We start from the raw sequence: 26,092 nt of genomic DNA, 5'->3' as shown, positions 1-26,092 counted from the left end.
CAGGATATATAGGAATATTTCACATTTTCTTCTTCCACCAATGTAATAATTGAGAACTGGAAATATTAGTTAAATTAGTGTAAGAATACGTAGAGAGGCTTAATCTTTTCTGCTAGTTACTATAATTTTACAAAAGGACAAGAAGTATATTAGGTTAAAATTTCTTAATGTTGGGTTAATTGTAATAAATAAGAGTTCTTTAATTTTAGAGCACCTGATTAGCTTTATTTAACATATGAAATGCTAGTCAATGAAAATTAAAAAGGGTTAATGTTTTGACATGCATATTTCATTATTTAGCCTTATATTTCTAATATTTTCAATGCATATTAATAAAATGAGTTGAGAACTCGGCATTTCTCCTACAAACAATAAGAAGATAGACAGTACATGAAGATGATGACCTCCTATTCTAGTTTTCCTCCAATTTAAATTTAGCAAATCTCAGTTTAATATTTATAGATAAATGATGGACTACAGGTAACTTCTAGCTACTGTGGAGTTAACATGATTTTCAGATGCCTATTTAAGGCATGATAAATGGAAAACGTCTAAACCTTAATTTCTTTCTTCTTATTTTTATTTTTTGAGACAAGGGTCTTGCTCTGTCACCCAGGCTGGAGTGCAATGGCACGATCTCAGCTGACTGCAACCTCCACCTTCCAGGCTCAAGTGATTCTCCCACTTCAGCCTCTCAAGTAGGTGGGACTATAGGCACATGCCACCACACCCAGCTAATTTTTGAATTTTTTATAGAGACAGGGTCTTGCTATGTTGCCCAGGCTGGCCTCAAACTCCTGAGCTCCAACAATCTGCCTGCCTTTGCCTCCCAAACTGGTGGTATTACAGGTGTAAGCTACCATCCCCAGCCTAAACCTTAATGTTAAATCTACTCTCTTACTTTAATTTACAATTCAGCCTAAAGAATCAAGATTAAGTATAGAAAAGTGCTGATGGTCTTTGATTTGAAGAGGCCATAAGTGTAAAAGAAAAATTGCACTGGACAGAGTTAAACAAGAAGACTTTATTCAAGACGACTGCAGTAGGGAAGAGAGATTGAACTCAATCCCAGTGAAACACAAGGCAGGAGAGTTTTGAAGCACTGGGATGAGCTAATGAAAAAGAACCAGAGAACTATAGGCTGATGTGGTCCACTGTGTTTGCTAATTGGTGCTTATGGAAGTTAGGTTCCTAGCCTCCCACCTAGACTGGGAGATAGGAGCCCTATCTTCTTTGATGATTACATATCAAAGGAATAGTTTCCAGGTCCTTGAAAAAGGAAATGCCTGGATTGTAAAACTGGAAAGAGATTGGGAGAAGATTTACATCTCAAAAAGTCAGGAAATTATTTACACTAAAAAATTGTCTGAGGTAGGCTGGGAGCAGTGGCTCACTCCTGTAATCCCAGCACTTTGGGAGGCTGTGGCAGGTAGATAACTTGAGGTCAGGAGTTCTAGTCCAGCCTGGCCAACATGATGAAACCCCATTTCTACTAAAAATACAAAATTAGGTGGGCATCATGGCAGGAGCCTGTAACCCAGCTACTCTGGAGGTGGAGGTGGCAGTTAGCCAAGATCGCGCCACTGAACTCCAGTCTGGGTGACAGAGCAAGACCTCATCTCAAAAATAAATTTTAAAAAAATTGTCTAAGTTAAATTAGGATGTCAGGGCCTCTAATATCAAGAAGAAACCTATTTAATGTTTAGTCAAGCTGAGGGGAACATTAAGACCTTCTTGGTCACAATGTAGCACAAAACCTGTGGGATCCCATATAGAAACTCTGTCTCTCTTTTTTCCTCAGTCCACATTTGGAATAACAACAATATAACACTCCTTTGGTAGTTATATTTTCTCACCTTCTTTACAGAAGAAGAAATCCTTACTTAGAAAAGGTAAGTAACTTGACTCTAATGACCTAGCTGGAAGTGACAGGTCTCTGTGAGATTCAAGAGTATATTTTCCTAACCATTGTGTTACGGAGATGAAATAGACCTAATTGTGACATCCTTTTCCTCTTTTATGCCCTTTTTATTTATCCTTATGTTGCCTTTATCCAAATTAATTCACTGGGGTAGTCTAACAAATCTAGTTTACATTTCATTAATTATGTGAATGTTAATAACAACTCTTAACCCCAAACACTACCACAGTTCAATGACAAAGGTTATTAACGAGGATATAAATCCTCTATATGTACTGGATGGCTCCCAAGGAAACAGAGAGGATTGGCATGTTTTACTATCAGTGTTATCAGAGTCATGTTGTAGGCAGCTCCATTCTATCAAGTCAACAAATAAAATAATGGTAACTTTTTTGATGGATAACATGTTAGTCTCTGTCCTAAGAGATTTGCTTAACTTTTTTCATTTAGCTGACCTAGTATCTAGAGAGATAGCAATGTTATCCATTTTAAAAGTGAGAAACCTGAGTTTTAGAGAAGCTAAGTAACTTGCACAAGGAGAAGTCACTTTAGCAATATTCATAGTTATTACAATTTGAATCTGGAATTGAATTTGCATTAGCTCATTCCCATGGCTGTGCTCAAGGGCTACCCTCTACTGCTCTGGTTCTGGGCAATATGTCAGCTTCTTCCCTCTTTTCTTTCTGAAGGAGACCACACAATGTCACCCCAAAATATGGCACCCTAGTATGCTTAAGTATTTTGAAATGAAGGCCCTTGGAGATCAGCAGGTGCTAGGAGAGGCTTTTCCCCTATCTGCAGAGGGACTGGGCACACCCAAAAAGAAAACAATTACCTTCTGTCCCTTCCCTGAGTTTTCATTAAGTAAACTCATATTGTAGGGAGTGGGGAATGTAACTACACTATTTCATCAGGAGCCACTGTCTATTCCCCTAGACCCATTCAGTTTCCAAAGAAACTAACCATTGGTTAGGAACTACTGTCTGAGCATTGGGCCTATTCATTTCCCCTAATATTGTTTACTCTAGATTTCCTAATCTCCCTTCCCCTGTGAAGAAGGTTTTAAAAGCATATGCACTTCATTTGGTTTTGGATAATCATTCTACTGTGATTTTTTTTTTTACCCACGCATAATAAAATAAATTTGTATGCCTTTTTCTTCTATTAATGTGACTTTTGTCAGTTTATTTTCAGCAAATCTTCAGACTGCAAAGGGGAAGTCTTCCCCCTTCACTTCTATGCTTCTTTCTTTTCTTCATTTTTTTTTTCTGCCTTCCAATTTACCTTGACTGCCTTTTTTTCAATTATCTCACAATCTTGAATAAATCAACATTTAGTAATTATGTAGTTAAGTACTTTTATATTTGAGCAACGTGAATAATGTAATATAGTTGACTTCTTCAATGGAAGGCCTTCCCTTGGGCTTTTACAGTAATTTTAAAAAGAGAAAAAAATAAATTTTTATAAATGGAAACAAAAATATTTTCTGTCACAGGTGTAAATTTATATTAAATTTCAATTAAAATACAACTACTTATATATTTCATAAATTTGTGGTAGAGGCCATTGATAATCAAATATATTGATGTTCAGAAAAGAATACCTCCAAATTTGTCACTTTGGACTTCAAACAGAGCAGCTGAAAAGCAGCAAAAGCAGGGAAAGGGCTTTCTCTCATCTACCCTTAACTGACTAAGGTAAGTTCCTCCAGAAGACATACAATTGTCAATCAGGGAAGATTAAATCAGGAACAGAGACTACAAGTCTGACATCTCCATTGAGAGACTTTAACCACAGCTACCATCAATTCCTCTGAGGGCTGCTTCTGAGAAACTTTATCTGCATAGTAAGAGAGACTTTGTTCCCAGTGCAGTTTCTCCCCTGACCCTCCCATGGCTTGTCACCATCTCCCCCTGAAAAGCCCCCAGACCCTATTCTTTCTCTATGATATAAAACTTCAGTCATTTGAGGTCATAAAGGTATAAAATCTTTAATCATCGAGTCTTTCTTCAAGTCTCACATTTTACGGGATGCCCATGCATGTTGACATAATGAATTTGTTTGCCTTTTTACCTCTTAATCTGTCTACTGTCAAGTTTATTCCAGAAATCTAACTTTCAGGGGGTAGAAGAGAATTTTCTTTCACACCTACAAGTGCATTCTTTAAATTGTACTTTTACACCTTCAATAAAATGCTTAGGAATTCCTACGTCAGTGCTTTTTAAATCCCGGCTAAAGAATTGCCTAGGTAGTTAAAAAAAAAAAGAAAAATATATTCAAACCCTGCCACATAGCCACTCTACATTGTCAGGTGTCTGTGATTAAAAACATCCCCACTGTTGATTCTGATATATAGCCTGGGATTGAGAATCTCTGCCCAATTTGTTTTTATTAACATTTTAATACATTGATCAGTTTAGCTTAAAAATGATTTAAGAAGTATTTATTTTGCTTCTGTGCTATATAAATAGCCATGTTAATGTTTCTGGATGTTCACCAAATATTTTCAATTCTGTCTTCTGGGTATCTGATTGGATTGTACTTCCCAGCTGTCTTGTTGAGAGGAGCAGTGTGTCTAATGAAATTGTACTTCTGGGGCAGAACACTTAATTGCTAGTTTAGTTAGGCCTGAGCTACTGAACATACACTAGGCAGTGCAGCAGCAGCACCATCACTTGAACTCTTCTTAGAAATGTAGATTTTTCAGGGTCTGCCCAGATGTACTGAATCAGAATCAACATTTTCATAAGATCCCCAAGTGAACTCATGCAAGTTAAACTGTGAGAAGTCTTTCCCTAGAGTTCTAGCTTTCCCTTGTACTACGGCCAGCAATATTTGAGGTGGTAGCTGATTTCTTGGCCTGAACTCTGAGTGACTATGGTGGGCAGGACTCCCTGCCAACCAGCAATGGGCATGTAGCATGAGCTAAACCTTTACATTTTCAGATGTTTGTGTGACTTGCCTTTGTAGCATAACATATCCCATACTAACTGGATACCTTGGATGTAGAGAATTTCCTTGCCTTTCCCTTCAAACTCACTTATAAAATATACAGCATCAAATCTAAACCAAAAAACTGTAAAAATGTTCAATTTAAACACAGATTTTTATCAGAAAAGGCAGAGATTTAGAGTGATAGGAAAATAAATTCAAGACCAGGAAGAGACGGGACAGGACAGGACAGGAAAGGTTCCTTCAGATTGTTGAGGAAATAGCTGAATTGAGCCTATAAGCAGCCAAGAGGAATGGCTGCCTACGTTTTGGTATTTGAAACTCTTTGGTATTAAAACCAAGGCCAAATGTGTGAGTGAGGGGTTGAGGGGATATTTTCACAATTTGTCAGATGGGCAACTCTGTTTACTAAGCAAAGGAAAAACCAGGTGGATTAAAAAAGAGAGAGCAGGAAATGGAGAGAAGAGAGGAATACAAATAGTAACAAAGGTTTCCAGCTTGCCACAGCTTGCTCTTTTATTTCAAACCCAGAAAATAGCTCCGGGCACGTTAGCCTTGATGAACTGGAAAAGTTCCACACATTAAGGCCAGCAACCCTGACATAAGGCCATATCGAGAATGAATACATCTTTTCGATGAAGGGCTAATCTTGTACAAACACATTGCAGGGTGTTTTCAGGTCCTCTAATGATCCCCAGACTCTCTCTCGCACCATATTGTTAATGGAGAAGATATTTGTGTTAAACGTTGTGCAGATTAAACTGGTGGATTATTTTCCCTGCATTTAAAAATATCATTGTGCCCCGTGGCCAGACCATTCTTAACTGAGAAATACAAAATGCAACTGAATTTTTCTTTGCTTCATTAAAGGAAGCTTGAGAAAATTTAAAGGGACTGTTCAGATTTCTTCCTTAAAATATGCCTATTTCTAGGGCACCCTATGATACCAGTGGCTTCAGAATAGGAATGAGATTATTATAGACTAGATGACAAATTTATTTAATCATTGTGGTATCCGTTTATTTAAAATCTGTGTGCATGCTCTCTTTGTACCAGACACTGTATTAGGAGCTGGTGACATAGTGGGATAGAAGGACAAAGCCATGCTCTTATGAAGCTTACATTCTAGGATAATTCTTTGCCATAAACATAAACCAAACACTTCCACTAGAAATGCTGACCAATTCCTGGATTCTCTGGTAAGTTTCATGAACTCACCCTGCTTGGTAGCATGACATCATTTTATGATATACTAATTTCTACCTTGCTTGACATATCAATGTCTCTATATTTTTTACTTACTCCATCTTTTAACAGACGATTTATTTAGCACTTCCTGTCATAAAACTTAACTTTCTGACAGTGCTGCTTTCCCAATGCATCTTTATCAATACTGTTTCCAAAGAAGTGGGTAAAACAACACAGTGACAAAAGAAATTTGCATATCAGTTCTCGGCTCACACTAAAAATCTATGCCACATCCACAAAGGATGCCAACTATTTACAATACCCAGGAGGCAGTCCTGGGACCAAACCAAATGGGCCCATTACCAAGAGTGCTGTTAAAATCAAGCTCCAGGCTAGTAGGAAGGAATAATGTATTGATGGAGAAATTAAGCAAGTGGACCATGTATGGATGATTTGTGGATGGGAGAAAGATAAAGAAAATAGACATTGGGGTGGAGTGAGCTGAGATAATAAATACATGTGAGTTGGCCAAGTGCCCATTTGAAATTAATGTTGCAAAGATTGAGTGTTCATGCATCAAACAATTTTTGTACACTGTTTTATTGATTCCCCTAGGCCTGGATGTTTCCTTAAAGCCATGAAACCAGATTATACAAATTAGCTAGTGCAAGAGTACAGATGGGTAGGATTGCGATGCCAAATAATTTGCCAGCATATCCACAACAACTGTTGCTTCTCTTATAGTGCTGTTGAAAGAATCAAAGGAGAAGATATCTATGAAAGTGTTTTACACACCAGAAAGCACTTTACTTATGAGAAGTGGTGCTATTGTTTGCTATTGTTATTATTACTGTGCTTGTTTTAATGCAACCTAGACACTGTGGTAGTGTGTCCAGAATTGGTTCCTTCCCGTGGGTTCTTGGTCTGACTTCAAGAATGAAGCCACGGACCCTTGCAGTGAGTGTTACAGTTCTTAAAGATGGTGTGTCCGGAGTTTGTTCCTTCAGATGTTTGTAGTCTCACTGACTTTAGGAGTGAAGCTGCAGACCCTCGCAGTGAGTGTTACAGCTCTTAAAAGTGGCCCATCCAGAGTTGTTCATTCCTCTCAGTGGGTTCGTGGTCTCGCTGACTTTAGGAGTGAAGCTGCAGACCTTCACAGTGAGTGTTACAGCTCTTAAAGGTGGCACGTCCAGAGTTGTTTGTTCCTCCGTGTGGGTTCGTGGTCTTTCTGGCTTCAGGAGTGAAGCTGCAGACCTTCATGGTGAGTGTTGCAGCTCATAAAGGTAGTGTGGACCTAAAGAGTGGGCAGCAAGATTTATCGCTAAGAGCAAAAGAACGAAGCTTCCACAGCATGGAAGGGGACCCCAACAAGTGGCCAGCTGCTGGCTCTGTGGCCTGTTTTTATTCCCTTAATTGGCCCCACCCACATCCTACTGATTGGTCCATTTTACAGAGTACTGATTGGTCCGTTTTACAGAGTGCTGATTCGTCCATTTTTACAGAGTGCTGACTGGTGCGTTTACAAACCTTTAGCTAGACACAGAGCACTGATTGATGCCATTTACAATCTTTTAGCTATACAGAAAAGTTCTCCAAGTCCCCTACCCAATTAGCTAGACACAGAGCGCTGATTGGTGCATTTACAAACCTTTAGCCAGACACAGAGTGCTGATTGGTGCAATTACAATCCTTTAGCTAGATAGAAAAGTTCTCCAAGTCCCCACCCAACCTAGAAACCCAACCGGCTTCACCTCTCAGTAGCATGGCTTTTATGTCACAGGGTCACTGTTTCCTGGAAAAGCTCATTCTGATTTTGTTGATGCTATCATTCAGATATATTTGTGATAGGTAACTCTGAACTTTCATTGTTCTTAATGCTCTTGCCCTGCTGAGCTAAAATAGGGCAGTATGCCTTCTGCCCTGCTTCTCAATGAAACTGCACACGTGGGTTATAAATTGAGACCTATATATGATGAAGAAAATAGGAGGATGAAAATACAGTGCTTATCAACCTGTCACAATAGGAAGAGGCTGGAAAGTAAAGTGTCATACTCATGCTATTCTCAGGAAGAAAACTGATTTTCCTTTCAACACATGTCAAAAGGAAAACTTTTAGGCTGTCACGTACGGCCCGTATTTCTAGAACCTGGACCAATTTGGCTACTGCAAGGCTTTGTGAACACAGCCATCCAGAGGATGCTGTTTAGAGGGAAGGAGGTAAGATATTACCAGGATAGAATGGTGATACGCAAATGCAGCACCAGAGGACAAGAAAGCAGATACACAGAGAAAACAATTTTGGTCGTCAAATCATTATGTTAAGTTAACCCATGAATACTTACACTAACTAGAAATACATAGGGCTACTTCTCTGTCTTTGTGTGTCCACACTCCTGCTTGCAGACACGTGCACTCATGCATTCTGTCCTAAATTAGATTTCTCTAGAAGGAGGCCCTGTAAGTAGGATCACGTAAAAGAAGTTTATCTGGAAAGTGGTCCTAGAAATTACCAATAGTGGAGTAGGAAGACAAGAAAACCTAATCAAGATATGTTTGTCAGCGGGTCACTGCTGCACGCAACTGAGACTCTATATTTTTGTCAGGGACTCCATATTTTGCACACCTCTGGACAAAAGTGCAAAACACACATATAATCCCACATGAGGGGCAAAGAAACCAGGACATTTATTTATCGATTTCTATTTATCTTTGGTTAAAGGCTATCCTTTTTTTTTTCATTTTTATTATACTTTAAATTCTGGGATATATGTACAGAACATGAAGATCTGTTACATGTGCCATCGCAGTTTGCTGCAGCCATCAACCCATCATCTACATTAGATCTTTCTCCTAATGCTATCCCTCCCCTTGCCCCCCCCCCCCCCACAAGCCCCGGTGTGTGATATTCCCCTCCATGTGCCCATATGTTCTCATTGTTCAAGTCCCACTTACGAGAGAGAACATGCAGTGTTTGGTTTTCCATTCCTGTGTTAGTTTGCTGAGAATGATGGTTTCCAGCATCATCTATGTCCTTGCAAAGGACACGAACTCATTCTTTTTTATGGCTGCATAAAATTCCATGGTGAATATGTGCCACATTTTCTTTATCCAGTCTAACATTGATGGACACTTGGGTTGTTTCCAAGTCCTTGTTATTGTGAATAGTGCTGTGATAAACATGTGTGTGGATGTGTCTTTATAATAGAATGATTTATAATCCTTTGGGTATATATCCAGTAATGGGATTGCTGGGTCAAATGCTATTTCTAGTTCTACATCCTTGAGGAATCACCACACTGTCTTCCACAATGGTTGAACTAATTTGAACTCCCACCAATGGTGTAAAAATGTTCCTATTTCTCCACATCCTCTCTAGCATGTTGTTTCCTGACTTTTTAATAATCGCCATTTTAACTGGCATGAGATAGTATCTCACTGTGGTTTTGATTTGTATTTCTCTAATGACCAGTGATGATGAGCTTTTCTTTCAGGTTTGTTGGCCGTATAAATGTCTTTTTTTTTTTTTAAGTGTCTGTTCATATCCTTCTCTCACTTTTTGATGAGGTTGTTTGTTTTTTTCTTGTAAATCTGTTTAAGTTCCTTGTAGATTCTGGATATTAGCCCTTTGTCAGATGGATAGATTGCAAATATTTTCTCCTATTCTGTAGGTTGCCAGTTCACTCTAATGGTAGTTTCTTTTGCTGTGCAGAAGCTCTTTAGTTTAATTAGATCCATTTGACAATTTTGGATTTTGTTGAAATTGCTTTTAGTGTTTTAGTAATGAAGTCTTTGCCCATGCCTATGTCCTGAAAGGTATTGCCTAGGTTTTCTTCTAGGGTTTTTTGTTTTAGGTCTTAATGTTTAAATCTTTAATTCATATGGAGTTGATTTTTTTTTTTTTTTTTTTTTTTTTTTTTGAGACGGAGTCTCCCTCTGTCGCCCAGGATGGAGTGCAGTGGCATGATCTCCGCTCACTACAAACTCCCCTTCCTGGGTTCCCGCCATTGTCCTGCTTCAGCCTCCCAAGTAGCTGGGACTATAGGCACCTGCCACCATGCCCGGCTAATTCTTTGTATTTTTAGTAGAGATGGGGTTTCACCGTGTTAGCCAGGATGGTCTTGATCTCCTGACCTTGTGATCTGCCTGCCTTGGCCTCCCAAAGTGCTGGGATTATAGGTGTGAGCCAATGCACCCGGTCCTTGAGTTGATTTTTGTATAAGGTGTAAGGAAGGGGCCCGGTTTCAGTTTTCTGCATATTGCTAGGCAGTTTTCCCAACACCATTTATTAAATAGGGTATCCTTTCCCCACTGCTTGTTTTTGTCAGGTTTGTCAAAGATCAGACGGTTGTAGATGTGTGGTGTTATTTCTGAGGCCTCTGTTCTGTTTCATTGGTCTATATATCTCTTTTGGTACCAGTACCATGCTGTTTAGGTTATTGTAGCCTTGTAGTATAGTTTGAAGTCAGGTAGCGTGATGCCTCCTGCTTTGTCTTTTTTTTCTTAGGATTGTCTTGGCTATAGGGGCTCTTTTTTTGGCTCCATATGAAATCTAAAATAGTTTTTTTCCAATTCTGTGAAGAAAATCAATGGTAGCTTGATGGGAATAGCATTGAATCTATAAATTACTTTGGGCTGTATGGCCATTTTCATGATATTGATTATTCCTATCCATGAGCATTTCAGTTAAAGGCTATTCTTTGAGACAATAATATCCAAGCCCCTTCATCTTCTGTCCTCCTGGGTTGGAGATACTCTTGCTATTAGAATAATCTTGAGGAATTTTCTGAGTGTTTTCAGGAAGAAGCAGGCAGTGTTTATTGAATAATGAATGAGAGGAAATATGGGGAAGTTATTGAAAGTTTCTGCTGTGCACACCATTGTTCTCAGACTCTATGATATTTACCTGTGATTTTTCCTGAAGTCAGTCTTTATTATTCACTTTCACCAAATATCACCTGTGGAAGGGCACTTCACACTCCTGTATTGGATAGGGAGGCTTTTCCTCTATATTGCTACTTTCCATTCAAGAAGCACTGTCTAATAGAAACGTAAGCCACCAATGCAAGCTATTTAAGTATTTTTTCCAATAGATTTTAAAAAAAAAATACAAAACAGCTAACATTAAACTAACTTAACACTACATTTTATTTAATCCAACATAACTAAAACACTCTTTTAATATGTAATCAATACAGAAATACTAATTAGATATTTTACTTTTTTCTTGCAAAGCCTTTAAAATAGATGTGTATTTTACACTTAACAGCACATGTCAATTCTGACTACTGCATTTCTAGTACTCGATAGCCATGTATGGCTAGTAGCTATCGTATTGGACAGTGAAGACCTGGGTCCATCTCACTCTCCATCTGAAATATGGGGAACTTATGAGTATCTTAATACTTTGGGGGAATGAAAGATGGCATTCCTGCTGGACATTAAGTGAGAGATGTACTAACAATGTCCATGATAATTTGTCATCAGTTTTCAAGGTGGCTATATAATAATGCCCAAAATCAGACATACCTGCCCTTTTAAACATCCTCTCTCTTCCAAAACAAAACAAAACAAGAAAACAAAAACCAAACCTAGACTTGGTACTACATAAGGATTCACACACAGCTCCAGGAATGAGTGTTGAGGAAAACCTTACATTCATTGTAATTATGTTTCCACACTTTGGCAAACTAAGAAGGGAAAATACATGTGTCCTCTCCATGACCTATCTTTCGTATTTACACTCTTGTGTAGTCCCCTCTTATATTGTATCAGGACTGGTCTGTGTGAACAGAATAAAGCATAAGTAATAGTCATTTCTAAGGTGAGATTATAAAGAAAAACCTTCTTGTTGTCACTCCCACAGCTCATTCTAGGGGAAACCAGCTGCCATATTGAGAAAACAGTCCTGTGGAAAGGGCCATGCAACAAAGAACTGACTCCTGCCAACAACCTCATGAGTGAACCTAGAAGTGGCTCTTCTAGTCCTGGTCAAGTCTTATAGACTGTGGCTCCAACTGATAATGTGACTGTAACTTCATAAGAGAGCTGAACCAGACGACTCGATAAGACACTCCCCAATTCCATACTCTCAAAAGGTGTGTGAAATAATCACCCCCAGTTGTTTTAAACTGCTAAGTTTTGGGGTAGTGTGTTACATAGCAATAAATAATAAATACAACATCCAAGAAATAAATTTCTATGATAAATAAATATGGAGAGTAGATCTCTGTTTATAGGCTGAGATTTGTGTTCATTAGAGTCCTATTGAAAGGAATAAAGGTTAACCCGAGGTTAGAAGATGAGGCCACACTGTGACAGGAAGAGAGAAGAATGTGGAAAACATTATAGAAAGAAAAATTATATTCCAGAATTTCTTTAAACAGAACAAAAATACCAAACCCCCCCCCCCTTGTTTTCATTGTTTCCTAACCTCTTATAAATCATAGGGTCAGGACTGATTTATTACAAGGAAGTTCTAGGTCTAGAAGTCATCCCAGTGTTATCCAGACCATCAGCAATTAAGAGAATAAAAGGAAAATGAGGGAAAAAGTCCTTCCTCATAGGGCTGAGGACATATTCTGTGACTATATAGCAGAGTCAACTGAAAGTAGCATTGTAACCCCTGCCTAGAATTTCACCTAGTATGAAAGGAGGCTTTGGTTCTCCCTGGGGCCTACATTCCAGAAATGTTAACTGCATTTCTTAGGAATGTTAACTACATTTCTTAGGAAGCCATGCCATTGGACTTAGTGTACAGAATGCTTCATGTGAGCTTCATTAATCTTATTAAATAACATGTCTTTGCCATTCATTGATTAGACATACAAATCATTCATCCCCAGAAGGAATTGCAAAGGAATCTAAAGTCACTCAAAACCCAGGCTTGTGCTGTCTGTGGTTGTCAAGGTAACAAACGTCTGACAATTCCAAGCTACCAGACCTCGGCAGACTATTTTGAACCCACCATAGGTATTAGCCAGCCTTCCACCTTCCACTTCATATAACAGTTTCCAAAGGCATTCTCAGGAGAACTAATCAAGATATTAAGTTTATCCACAGACAACTAGAGTGCCAACACCCTGTAGCAAGTTAGAAGAAATAAATAGGATATTCTTTATGTTCAACCTTGGATGCTAAGTTCTTCCGCACCGAACCAGAGCCCCCTATGCTATCAGTGCTTGTTATAGCAGCTGTATTCAGAGCAATAACTAAAAAGAAGTGAACCAAGTCTGGAGATGCTAATTCTACTTGCTCCTTTATATTGAGCACAGCTGTAATTATAGATGGTATTATTTCTTAAATGTTTAAAACAGGGCCAGATACTTTAAATATTACCTCCTGTTTTAAATATTACTCTGTGCAAAATGGGTATTCTCATGCTGGTTTTAAAGATGAGAAAATTGAGGCTCAGTGTGTGGTTAAGTTCTTACCAATGACACACAACTACCCAGTGACAGAGCCTGGATGTGAACTGAACACTGACTTCAACGGGAGTTCACATATTCGCTGTGCTTTTTCTCACTTCCACTTTGTTTCTTCCTGAAATTGAATCTATCTCTTCCTATTTCCTTTTTAAGACCACATTGATTACTAAACATTTTCTCCCCATGTCTGCAAATATGCTATTAAAGACATGTAAAAATTGGTGTGGCATGGGCGAAACCCTGTCTCTACTAAAAATACAAAAAAATTAGCCAGATGTGGTGGCGGGCGCCTGTAGTCCCAGCCACGCGGGAGGCTGAGGCAGGAGAATGGCGTGAACCTGGGAGGCAGAGCTTGCAGTGAGTCAATATCACGCTACTGCACTCCAGCCTGGGTGACAGCAAGACTCCGTCTCAAAATAAATAAATAGAATTGGTGTGGCCTAAGGGTTGAACAATCAGCATAGATCCCTTATATCTTAGTACAGGAAAAGGTGCCAGAAGACACTGAAATGCCATGGGTTGGCATTCGGTCTCAGATGCGAAGGGTCCCGAGGGAACCATGGAGAGGAAAGCAGGATTCTCAAGCGCTCAGGACAGTCTTCTTCTATTTTAATAGGGGGTGTGGTCTTATCAGTGCAGGATGGCTGAATGTAAGCACTGACTGCCTGAACAAATTAATAATTGCAAGACAGAATTCTGACCTTATGAACAAGCATTTTGCTCCAGAATTCCTACCAGAAAAAAATGTGGAAGAATTTGTGCATTCTGTGGGAATATATATTTAGTTTCTCACAGAGACTAGTCATATTAGTACTAAGAATATAACACAGCTGAAAAGACAGCTAGTGGTTTTAGCTACATAACCTCAGATTCCTCAGAGATAAAAATTCTGTATTGGATACTAGAAACTTATAAATAAGTTGCTTTCATTGTTAGTTGCTTATGTTGCATGTATTTCTATTTTTTTTTTTATTTACTTTTGAGACAGGGTCTCACTCTGTCACCCAGGCTGGAGTGCAGTGGTGCAATCACAGCTCACTGCAGCCTCAACCTACTGGCTCAAGTGATCCCTCTGCCTCAGCCTCCTGATTAGCTGAGACTACAGGCACACGCCACCACACCCAGAGATTTTTGGATTTTTCGTAGAGACAGGGCTTCGCCATGTCGCCCAGGCTGGTTTCGAACTCCTGGGCTCAAGTGATCCTCCTGCCTTGGCCTCCCAAAGTGCTGGGATTACAGGCAGGAGCCACCCCACCCTGCCCTATGTTGCATGTGTTTTTAAAGATAATGTCACATGTATTTTTAAAGATAATATTCACTGAAGAATTTTTTAAAAATAAATAGAATTTGGCCTTTTAAAATGAGTTTCACATTTTGAGATTAAATATATTAGTATACTACTTTGCTGGTTCAACAAAAGTCAGGTCACTTTGTCATGATCTTCTTTCATAAGCAAGTAGTACAATAATGCTGCATTTGAGATAGTTGGCAACTACATGGGAAGAGGAAAAAGGAGAGAATATTCCAAATGTCTGCAGTGATATGCACTGAGAAAAGTTGTTGAAACTAACCTATACTCTCAGGCAAATGAACACCATTTCTTGGGAGAGTCCATTAGTGGGGCAAAAAGTATGAGAATCTGTGTCAGTGTATTTCCTTAAATAATGCAAACAGAAAGTCCTACATCATTAGTAATATCCTAAAAAACCTTCATTAGATCTAACTTACTATTAAAAATATCTTTAAAAACATTTTATATCTGATTATACAGCTGTGAAAGGATAAACAAATAAGGTATAAACAGGTGAAAATAACTTAGAAATACCTTTAAATAAAGTAATAAAAACCATACTCGCCCTTTAAAGATTTCTGTGCAATTGAATACATTTCAGTGTTCAACATGAAGCATTTCTCTTGCAGGACTTTGCTGGTTACTAGACATTTCAGCCTGACCAAGGGAATAAAAGTAAGCATTATTTCTTCTGGGCCCAGGGGTCTCCATTTAATAGAAACACACCCATTGACAAACAATAGTTAACACTATCTTAGGCATTTTGCTAACTGATTTCTAAATTTTTGGTTAAGCCATTATTAATTTTAACATTTGAACTATATTTTATACAATGACACATATCATCCTGTCACTGCTACTGCTCCTGCCATTGTACCCGAAGAAACTTGGATAGCCATGATTTTAATGGAAAATTGCCTTGGACACTGTGGCTGCTAGCTATTATTGTCTCTTCTCATTTTCTTTTTCCACGCAACTTTGTGGTCCTCTCACAAAAACACAGTTTGTACATCCTTGACCTTTGATCTCAGCCACACACTTGCTTCGGTCAAAGGCATGTGGGCATAGGGACAGTGTGCCAGTTCCAAGTTTAGCTTTTGAGAGGCCTCACCTGCTTCCAATCTGCTTCTCGTGCTCCTGTCACTGCCATGAAAACAACTTGCTCTGTCTTCATCATGGCCCCCAGACTGGGCACACATGGAGACGAGCTGCCTTAGCAAGCCCAGTCAGCCCCACAGCCATAGTTGAGCTGCCCAGGAAAATCCAGCCTACATAAGCAGACCCAGCGCTTACAAGTGAGAGAAATGAATTCTTATTGTTAAATGACTCTAAGATTTTCCATTTGCTTGTTACATAAAATTTCTGGCAATATTTGACAGATACAATAGAGGTGGCTTTTTTTGGAAGGAATTAATTAGAAGTGGTATGGTAGTGATCCAAATGACCTTATTTTCTTCCTGATATAATCTTGCCAGTTTTGCTCTCTGTTCAAATTTTATAAACTTTATTTTATTTATTTATTTATTTAAGACAGAGTATCACTCTGCCGCCCAGGCTGGAGTGCAGTGGTGTCATCGTGACTCACCGCAATCTCCGCCTCCCGGGTTCAAGCAATTCTCCTGCTTCAGCCTCCCAAGTAGCTAGGATTGCAGGCACGCACCACCATGTCCAGCTAATTTTTGTATTTTCAGTAGAGACAGAGTTTCACCATGTTGGCCAGGCTGGTCTCGAACTCCTGACCTCAGGTGATCCGCCCACCTCGCAAATTATGGAAACTTTAAATTCCTTAAATGACAGTAATAGAAAGGTAACTTAATTAAATCTACAAAAGAAAATAAAAATAATTTTAAAACTGTAGATTTAATGTTGTTAACCAAATATGTAATAGCTAATTTAACTGATTTTTATTATCGTTTCAGTTTTTTGGGTAATAGAAATACTATCACACTATTTTAAAGAGAAATGTCTAGATTTAAACAGAGAAGACCACTGGAATTCGGTAATTATAGAGGGCTTCAAAACTTACATATTCATATTCTTCAGTTTGATTCTATCAAAATATTTATGCATTTTCTTGAGAGAGTCCATTTGGGGGATAAAAAGTAAGTATAAGTTTTCCTCTCTAAATATTAAATGTATCCAGTTTACTACAACAATGCAATGATACACCTTATTAATTCACAAGCCTTATTTGTGAAAATCATGGAAATTTGCTTTGGGTCTAAATATTTTAAATGGTCCTTCTTTCACATTATATTTTGGGTTGCACAAACTGTAGGTTTATATATTACATGCAGATATAGACATGACTCTTCTCAGCACAAGCCTGGAAATAATGCAACCTGCCAAAAAAGAAAAAAATGCTTTGTGTCTCAGTGTAAGTTTCTAAAGAAGAAAAATAGCAGAGCTCTCAAATTTCTTCACTGTAGAAAAAGGTTAATGCAGTTCCAGACAGAGGTCAATGCATTGATCAGTGTAGCTTCAAATAAGGAGGCAGGTCTCTTCACAGTGTTTACAGTATGTCTCAGAATTATCAAAACATTGTCCATTTTCCCGTGGTTTTTTTATTCATTAAGCAAAAATTTCTATTGAAAAATCTTTTGCAGAACAGTAATTGCTACTAAATAATTCCATGTGTAGCTACATGATATATATTTATTTTAATGGCACCTAAGAACTTTTGTTTTATAAATGCCATATAAAATACATTAATTTTACGGTTATGATATAAAAATGAAGGACTGTGAACACAATCAGTTGGAACTGAAGCTTAATAGAAATCTAAGGATTTATGGAAGTTAAGACATTTTTCTTCCCTATCTCCCACCTTCTGTCTTTCAGTGACTCTTAGAATGCCACCATTCTGCTTTTTTGCACCTCAGCAAACAAAGGAACCAAACTCTTATCATTAGTTCACATTATTGAAATATCTCTGGATCAGTACCAATGTCTTTCTTTAAAAAACATGTTTCTACCCATCTCTTACTGCCTCTGCTTTCACTAATCACTTTTTCATTAATTTTTCATTCAACAGCTATTTATTAAACACATACTCTTTTCTAGGCACTGCCTGTAAAGCAGTTTATAAAGACAGACATGGGCTTAGCACTCTTGGAGTTTACAGTATAATAGAGGAGATAGAGGAGATAAAGAAATAACTTCAAATAGCAATTAATGCAGTGAAGACAAAGAAATTGGGTGCTCTGAAAAAGAATTTAAAAATCTAAACTTAAAATTTAGACTGGATGCTCAATCTATAAAGAATTAACATTTAAGCTGAGACCTGAAGAATACAAAAGAATCGGCCACATGGAGACATTTCCAGGCAGTGGAGAAGGTGCATGCAAGAGTCCTGTAGCAAGAGACAGATCTGTGCTACGCCTCTGAAATTTTGGGCAGAGTTCCTTCATACCTTCATTTGACTTTTAGGTCATGGTACTTTATATTTTTCTTTTCTCTTAAGGTGTATGTTCTGTTTTCAAAGCTGCTTAAGGGCAAAGTAATTGTTTAGAGCTATTTTTATCATTCACCGTGAAACTACCCTGCTTTCCAGCATCACAAACTAAAATGCCTCCAGAGTTAAGACTGGAGGAAAGTTGATGAAGAATAAGCATTTTATTCTTAATTGGGATGAGGAGATTTTTATTTTCTCACTGAATCAGTCAAGCTTTCAGTCAGGAAAACAGAAGTCATTCTATGTATTCTGGGTATATAATACAGCTGCTTTGAACCTCACACCCACTCAAGATCTACCCAAACATCTATCTCGCCTTTCTGGAGATGTTGCTCTTCTTCCTTCTAGATCTGATTCTGATACCTCTCCTTAACAGACCAGAATCTGCATTTCACAGGAAAGTAGATTCTGGGAAATATAGTTCTCAACTTCTCTTCTTCAATGCACCTTTTCCACTTAGTATTTATATTTACCTTTGTAGCTGTTTGTAGGCTTCCAGATTGCAGTGATAAAAACAATACTCGATTCTACCCAGCATGGTGTGATTATGCTTTAATCAACCAAAAACATGCCTACCTCTTCTCAAAAATTAGAGATGCAGATTCCATGATGCCTATTATATATTCATCTTTGGATAATGTTCTGTTATTTAATCTCAGTCATAATTTCTCTTTGATATCCTTTAATTTAAAGATTAAATTTACAGTATTAATTGCTGTTAACAACTTTAACACACCTTGTAATAGATACTATGGGAAAGAGAAAGTGGGAAAATGGTTGGTATAAAAATATGCACATAACCAAACAAGCAAGAAAAATACCCTGTTATTTCCCACCACAATCCCTATTTTTCAAGTGGTAACATGTCATAATTTCTTCCACTACTGCCCACTCCATGTTCCCTTTGCCCTGAGCTGGTACCTCAATGTATTGTGGTTCTTTATATGGTGACCCAAATCACCATTCAAGAAAGATCTGAAGTACAGTCATGCACTGTATAATGATATTTCTGCCCGTGACGGACCACAGATATGAGGGCTGTCCCATAAAATTATAATACTGTATTTTAATGTACCTTTTCTATAATTAGATACATAAATACATACCATTGCTACCATTGCATTACAGTTGCCTACAGTATTAAGTACAGCAGTATGCTATATAGGTTTGTAGCCCAAGAGCAATAGGCTAAACCATATAGCCTAGGTGTATAGTAGGCTATACCATTTAGGTTTGTGTAAGTACATTCTATGATGTTGACACAATGACAAAAACACCTAATAATGAATTTCTCAGAAGGCATCCCTGTTGTTAAACAATAAAGGATTGTGTTAGTGTTCTTGCCTAAAATGGGTTTTTGTATTTAATGTTCTATTAAATGTTATTACTGGACATAACAATACCATGAAGTGTCGTGAGGAAACCTCTGACCTCCAGACCATCGCCTCCATGCCTCTGTTTTGTAGATAATTAGAATCAATTATTCAAGTCAGAATAGTAATCCACTACTTTGCCTATTAGTTTCGTGGCAGAAAAATTCAATGACCAGGTGGAATTCTCATCTTCCAATTCAGTGGAACAATTGTTGTGTCTCCAGATGAAAACATCATAGTTATTAAGTCCTTTATGCAGGCAGAAACTGAAGTTTTGGGGACAAGAAGCAAAAATATTGTGACTGAGTTATTAGGGGAAATAAACAGAGAAGCCACTTCCAGTTCCACACCTTTGTTCCAGATCCTGTGTATTCTGACAATGGGAAAAATGTCACCATTTAAACATTAGTCAGAAGTTGAGAAAGTATGCCTCATCTTGTAGCAGAATACTTCATCTCATGTGGTTACTCAAGCATTGCCATAACTAAACCTTCAATACACTGTCTTGCCCGCTTCCACTAGGCCACTGTTTTAGATGTGATAAAGTCAATGAATGAATTCCAGTGGTTTAAGTGCATTATCTTATTTCTTTTGTTGTTAAATGAGTACATTGTTCAAAAGCAGTGTTTTGTGGAATGCCTTGATTGTAACAAAGCATTCAGTAAATGCTGGTAGTGGCATTTGAGACAGAGAAGGCAAATCTACATACAGAATAAGAATCCATTCCAGTAAGGACAAATTGCTGCTATGTCCGTGATTGAAGAGGTCCAATGTAATTGACTTGTTCTCATGTGGTTGGTCCTTAACTGCCATGGGGATTAATTCTATATCAGGAATCTAGTCTTGGTTTCTGCTATTGGCAGGTGGGCAACGCAACTGTAGTGGTAGCTAGAAAATTTGTATCAAGGTAAGTTTGTTATGAAAAAAAACTCCATCCCTGCTAGCACAGGCACTATGTGCATGAATGCATTAAGCATACGCAAGCTGGATGTTTTTTCCACATTGACAGAGAATGTTTTGTGGAAAAAATTCACATAAGATACAGGTATCTTTATTCTCGCTTCCCTTGACAGGTACATTGACATCTGTCTTCACCAGTATTCAAATTATGTTTCTTTAAAATGCATACTATTGCCCACAAATAAAAAAATAAATGACATTTATTTTTGTGACTTTAGGTTGGTCTTTCTTCTTCCTTACTCTTTTTTAAAATTAATTATCTTTCCCTGCTTTATTAAGGTACATTTAACAAATAAAAATTGTCTATATTTATGGTGCACAGTGTGATGTTTTGATATATGTGTACACTGTGAAATGAAATGATAAGGAAAAAACAATACATCTATCACCTACTACTTATAATTTTGTTATAATGAGAACATTTAAGGTCTACTCTCTTGATAATTTCAAGAATGTAGTAACTATAGTCATCATGTGTACAATAGCTCTCCAGAACTTACTGCTTTTAATTGAAACTTTTTATCTTTTGACGAACGTCTCCCCAATACCCTTGTAACCATCATTAGACTCTCGGTTTATATAAGGTCAATTTTTTAAAATTCCATGTATAAGTGAGATCATGTGGTATTGATCTTTCTGTGCACATCTTAGCATAATGTCCTCCAGGTTTATTCATGTTGTCCTAGATGACAGGATTTCCATCTTTTTTTTAAGGCTTAATGGCATCCCATTGTGTTTTTTTAATTTTTAATTTTTGTGGGTACATAGTCAGTATATATATTAATGGGGTACATGAGATATTTTGGTATAGATATTCAATGCATAATAATCAGATCATAGAAAATTGGGTATCCATCCCCTCCAGCATTTGTTTTTGTGTTACAAGCAACCCAATTATACATTTTTTAGCATTTTAAAGTATACGATTAAATTATTATTGGTTACAGTCTCCCTATTGTACTGTCAAATACTAGGTGCTGTTCATTCTTTTTTTTAAAATACCGAATAATCATCTCCACCTCCCCCTCTTCAGTCCTTCTACTACCCTTCCCAGCTCTGTTAATTATCCTTCCATTCCCTGTCTCCATGAGTTCAATTATTTTGCTTTTCAGATACCACAAATAAGTGAGAACATGTAATGTTATGTCTTTCTGTGCCTGGCTTATTTCACTTAACATAATGACCTCCAGTTCCATCCATGTTGTTGCAAATGAGAGAATTTCATTCTTTTTTATGGCTGACTAGTATTCCATTGTGTATATATACCACATTTTCTATATCCATTCATCTGTTCATGAACATTTAGATTGCTTCCAAATCTTGGTTATTACAAATAGTGCTGCAACAAACATGGGAATGCAGATATCTCTTTGAAATACTGATTTCCTTTTATATTGGTATATACCCAGCAGTGGGATTGCTGGATCACATGGTAGCTCTATTTTTAGATTTTTGAGGAAGCTCCAAACTGTTCTCCATAGTGGTTATAGTGTACAATGGTTTCCTTTTCTCCACATCCTCATCAGCATTTGTTATTGCCTGTCTTTTGGATATAAAACATTTTAACTGGGGTGAGATGCTACCTCATTGTAGTTTTGATTTGCATTTCTCTGAGTTTCACGTTGAGCACCTTTTCATATGCCTGTCTGCCTCTATTCTTTTGAGAAACATCTATTCAAACATTTTGCCTATTTTTTGAATTGGATTATTAGTTTTTTTCTAGAGTTGTTTGAGCTCCTTATATATTTTAGTTATTAACCCCTTGTCAAATGAAAAGTTTGCAAATATTTTTCTCCCATTGTGTGTGTTGTCTCTTCAACGATAATTGTTTCCTTTGCTTTGCAGAAGCTTTTTAACCAGATGTGATCTTATTTCTCAGTTTTTGCTTTGGTTGCCTGTGCTTGTGGGGTATTACTTAAGACATTTCTTTTCCGAGATCAATGTCACGGAGAGTTTCCACACTGTTTTCTTGCAGTAGTTTCATAGTTGGAGGTATGAGATTTAAGTCTTTAATACATTTTGATTTTGTGTGTGTGTGTGTATGGTGAGAGACAAGAGTCTAGTTTCATTCTTCTGCATATGGGCTATCCAGTTTTTCCAGAACCATTTATTGAAGATATTGTTTTCTCCTCATTGTACGTTCTTGGCATTTTTGTTGAAAATGAGTTCACTGTAGGTGTGTGTGAATCTGTATTTTTTATTTCAATTTCATTTATCTCTTCTCTGATTCTTACTTATATTCTTCTTCTGATTTTAAGTTTTGTTTGCTCTTTCTTTTCTAGTTCTTTAATATGCATCACTAGGTTATTTATTTGAAGATTTTCTTTTTTTCAATAAGGGTACTTATAGCTGTAAACTTTTCTTAGTGCTGCTTTCACTGTATCTCATAGGTTTTGGTATATTGTGTTTTCAGTTTCATTTATTTCAAGAAATTTTCCTTTTTTAGAGAAGAAATACTGTATTTATTTCTTTATTTTAACTTTTATCTTAAGTTCGGGGGAGTATAACTGCAGGTTTGTTACATAGGTAAACTTGTGTCATAGAGGTTTGTTATACAGATTATTTCATCATCCAGGTATTCAGCCTAATACTCATTACTTATTTTTCTTAATGCTCTCCTCCTTCCCATCTTTTGTCCTTCAAAAGGCCCCAATGTGTGTTGGTCCCCTCTATGTGGATCTTTTAGCTCCCACTTATAGGTGAAAATATGTAGCTTTTGGTTTTCTGTTCCTGGGTTCATTTGCTAAGGATAATGAATGGACTTCAGCTCCATCCATGTCTTTGCAAAGGATATGGTCTTGTTCTTCTTTATGGCTGCATAGTACTCCGTGGTGTATATGTACCATATTTTCTTTATCCATTCTATCACTGATGAGAATTTAGGCTGATTCTATGTCTTTGCTATTGTGCATGGTGCTGCATGAAAATATGCTTGCATGTGTCTAAATACCATGCAACCCAGCAATCCCATTACTGGGTATATACCCAAAGAAATATAAATCATTCTATCATAAAGACACATTCACATTATGTTCACTGCAGCATTATTCACAATAGCAAAGAAATTTTTCAATTTTCTTCTTAATTTCATCATTGACCCACTGGTCATTCAGGAGCACATTGTTTAATTTCCATGTTTTTTTTATGGTTTCCAAAATTCCTTTTCTTATTGAGTTGTAGTTTTATTTTATTGTTATCAGAGAAGATGTTTGATATTATTTTAATTTTTTGAAGGTTTAGGGTGCGTTTTGCGACCTAACATATGATCTATCCTTGAGAATGATCCATATGCTGAGAAGAATGTGTATTCTGCAGCTGTTGGATGAAATCGTCTGTAAATATTGATTATGTCCATTTCATCTGTAGTGTAAATTAAATCTGATGTTTGTTGATTTTCTGTCTGAGAGATCGGTCCAACAATGAAAGTTGGGTGTTGAAGTCTCTGGCTATAATTGTATTGAGGTCTATGTCTCCCTTTACCTCTAATAATATTTGCTTTATTTATCTGGGTGCTCCAGTGTTGGGTGATATATGTTTATAATCATTACATTCTCTTGCTGAGTTGACCCCTATATCATTTTATAATGACCTTCTGTGTCTCTTCTGGCAGTTCTTGTCTTAAAATCTATTTTGTCTGATATAAGTATAGTTACTCTTGCTCTTCTTTGGTAACATTGTCATGAAATTTTTTTTTATCCCTTTATTTTTAGTCTATATGTATCTTTATAGGTGATGTGTGTTTCTTGTAGGTAACAAATCAATGGTTCTTGGTTTTTCATCCCTTCGGTTACTCTACATCTTTTGATTGGAGAGTTTAGTTCACTTACATTCACTGTTGTTAAAGTTCATAAGTAGGTGCTTACTCCTGCCATTTTGTTATTTGCTTTCTGGTTCTTTTGCAGTCTTCTCTTCCTTCTTTCTTCCTTCCTATCTATCTTTTAGTGAGGGTGAGGGTGATTTTCTTGATTAGTATATTTTAGCTTCTTGATTTTTATTTTTTGTGTATCCGTTGCATGTTTTTTGATTTAAGGTTACCAAGAGGTTTGCAAATACTATGTTACAACTCATAATTTTAAAGTGATGACAAAACTTAACTCTGATTGCATATAGAAACAAGCAAGCAGACACACAGAAAGAAAACTAATAAAAACTGTAAGCTTTAACTTCATCCCCTGCTTTTTAACATTTTACTGTTTATGTTTCATTGTCTATGCCTTGAAAAGTCATTGTAGTTATTGTTTATGAATGGTTCGTCATTTAGTCTTTCTACTTGAGACAAGAGTAGTTTACACACCATCACTGCAGTGTTATACTATTCTGTGTTTTTCTATGTTTACTATTATCAGTGAGTTTTCAACCTTCAGATGATTTCTTCTTGCTCATTAACCTCTTTTTATTTCAGATCGAATAACTCTTTTTAGCATTTCTTAGGACAAGTCTGGTATTGATGAAATCCTTTAGCTTTTGTTTGTCCTTCAGAAACGGAACATATTTTCACTAGATATACTATTCAAGTTTTTTTTTTTTTTCCTTTAGCACTTTAAATATGTCATGTTGCTCTCTCCTGGACTGTAAGATTTCCACTGAAAAGTGTGCTGCCAGATGTATTGGAGCTCCATTTTATGTTATTTCTTACTTTTCACTTGATGCTTTTAGCATCCTTTCTTTGTCCCTAGCCTTTGGAAGTTTGATTATTAAATGTCTTGAGGTAGTCTACTTCGGGTTAAATTTGCTTGGTGTTCCACAACCCTTTTGTACTTGAATACTGATATCTCTTTATAGATTTGAGAAGCCCTTTAAAAATACTTCTGCCGGGTGCAGTGGCTCACACCTGTAATCTCAACACTTTGGGATGCTGAGGCGGGTGGATCACCTGAGGTCAGGAGTTTGAGACCAGCCTGGCCAACATGATGAAACCCTGTGTCTACTAAAAATACAAACATTAGCTGGGCATGGTGGTGGGCGCCTGTAATCCCAGCTACTCAGAAGGCTGAGGCAGGAGGATCAAACCCAGGAGGCACAGGTTGCAGTGAGCCAACATTGTGCCACCACACTCTAGACTGTGCAACAGAGCAAGACTCAAACAAACAAAATAAAAAGTTCTACCCCTACCTCATTATCTACCTCCTCTTAGTTTGCCCTTTTCAGGTTTTTTCTTATAAGTGTATTCATTGTATTTTTTTTTCTTTTATCTCCTGTGACTGTGTATTTTTAAATAGCCTGTCTTCAAGCTCACTAATTTCTTCTTCTGTTTGATTGATTCTGCTATTAGGAGACTCTGACCCTTTCTTCAATATGTCCATTGCATTTCCTAACTCTAGGATTTCTGCTTGTTTCTGAATCTTTTTGTTAAATTTATCCGATAGAATTCTGAATTCTTTCTCTGTGTTATCTTGAATTTCCTTGAGTTTCCTCAACATGGCTATTTTGAATTCTCTCTCTGAAAGGTCATATATCTCTTTCTCCAGGATTATTCCCTGTTGTCTTATATAGTTCATTTGATGAGGCCATATTTTTCTGGGTGGTGTT

General features: G+C 37.3%; 1 long non-coding RNA gene across 1 annotated transcript in view; it reads left to right on the top strand.

Moving 5' to 3' along the window:
• LOC116459098 (uncharacterized) overlaps positions 1 to 12,269 on the top strand; it is a 33,023-nt gene extending 20,754 nt beyond the window's left edge. Inside the window, exon 6 of the long non-coding RNA XR_004245461.1 lies at positions 11,925 to 12,269. This is a non-coding gene — a long non-coding RNA (uncharacterized LOC116459098). The remainder of the gene's footprint in view (positions 1 to 11,924) is intronic.
• Positions 12,270 to 26,092: the final 13,823 nt, after the last annotated feature.

Source organism: Hylobates moloch, unplaced genomic scaffold (assembly GCF_009828535.3).
Source record: "Hylobates moloch isolate HMO894 unplaced genomic scaffold, HMol_V3 SCAFFOLD_19, whole genome shotgun sequence".
In the NCBI taxonomy this organism is placed as follows: Eukaryota; Metazoa; Chordata; class Mammalia; order Primates; family Hylobatidae; genus Hylobates; species Hylobates moloch.
The sequence above is the reverse complement of the archived record's forward strand: the minus strand, read 5'-3'. Positions and strand labels throughout refer to the sequence as shown.